Below are 871 nucleotides of genomic sequence, written 5' to 3'. Positions count from 1 at the left end.
CGCTTTCGGGCGGGCCCGCCACCAACCGTTTGCACAGGCAGGGCGCCAGACAGGGCAGGATGTTACGTGCGCGCCGTTGCGCAAGAAAGAAAAACGACAACAATAGCAGGAAGTGGGAGGGAGGGGAGCGGGCGCTCAGCCGAAAGGTGATTTTTATTGTTCCGTTCTCAATGCGTCGCTCAAACTGTTTGGACCTCGAACAACATGTCTCCATCGTAGCGCGTGTGTGTGTGTGCGGGCGTGCGCGTCGCTGGGCCGCAAAACCGCGCAGCGAGAGCAGAGGGACAAAGAAAGAAAAAAAGAAAAAGAAAAAAAGAAAAAGAAAAAAAAAGAAAGATGGGGGTGTAAAGCAAAGCACTTCAGTGTGAGCTGAGTCGGGAATTGCGTCCTCACGCGTTTTCGTCGTCAGACTGACAGGAAACTGTGGAATTTCATCACGCGTCGCAGCCGCATCTCTCACCCGTGCGCGTCCTCTTTGGTTTTGTTTTTTCCCATCGTTTCCCGAACTGGGGAGGGAGCCTCGACGCGCGCACCGTCACCGCAAACTCTCGCGCAACCGGGCAGTGGCGCCACGCGCGGCACCGACAGCGCGCCACCGGCCCAAGGGTCGCTGCGCTTCACGACCGGCGTGTCTCTTTCTCGGGGCGCCGATGCACCCAAGCGCCCAGCGTCACGGAGCGGTGGGTCTCAAGACGCGCCTTTCCTGGCCATGCGAGGGGAGGCGCGGGGGCCAGCCGGCGAGGTTGCGGCGGGCGGGGCGGCTGTCAGACCTGTTGAGTTTGTTTTGGGCCATCACGCAAGCGCGTTCACGGGGCCACGCGCCCTCGCGCACAAGAGTTGGTTGCTTCCATCAGCAGCGGCGTGCGCCCAC

At 60.8% G+C, this 871-nt stretch overlaps 4 non-coding genes across 4 annotated transcripts, besides 1 other annotated feature; all 4 read right to left on the bottom strand.

Moving 5' to 3' along the window:
* Positions 1-132: 132 nt before the first annotated feature.
* Tc00.1047053459053.40 lies at positions 133-219 on the bottom strand. Its single transcript, XR_008254638.1, has one exon. It is a non-coding gene; the product is annotated as a C/D small nucleolar RNA (snoRNA), TB11C4C2 (small nucleolar RNA).
* A 67-nt stretch (positions 220-286) lies between these two features.
* Positions 287-335: a microsatellite.
* A 7-nt stretch (positions 336-342) lies between these two features.
* On the bottom strand, positions 343-439 carry Tc00.1047053459053.30. Its single transcript, XR_008254637.1, has one exon. It is a non-coding gene; the product is annotated as a C/D small nucleolar RNA (snoRNA), TB11C4C1 (small nucleolar RNA).
* A 106-nt stretch (positions 440-545) lies between these two features.
* On the bottom strand, positions 546-617 carry Tc00.1047053459053.20. The gene has a single exon (XR_008254636.1). It is a non-coding gene; the product is annotated as an H/ACA snoRNA, TC11C4H3 (small nucleolar RNA).
* Positions 618-763: 146 nt separating this feature from the next.
* Positions 764-853, bottom strand: Tc00.1047053459053.10. The gene has a single exon (XR_008254635.1). It is a non-coding gene; the product is annotated as a C/D small nucleolar RNA (snoRNA), TB11C4C3 (small nucleolar RNA).
* Positions 854-871: the final 18 nt, after the last annotated feature.

Source organism: Trypanosoma cruzi (genome assembly GCF_000209065.1).
Source record: "Trypanosoma cruzi strain CL Brener chromosome Unknown tcruzi_1047053459053, whole genome shotgun sequence".
Taxonomy (NCBI): Eukaryota; Euglenozoa; class Kinetoplastea; order Trypanosomatida; family Trypanosomatidae; genus Trypanosoma; species Trypanosoma cruzi.
This window is presented reverse-complemented; position numbering and strand designations above follow the sequence as displayed.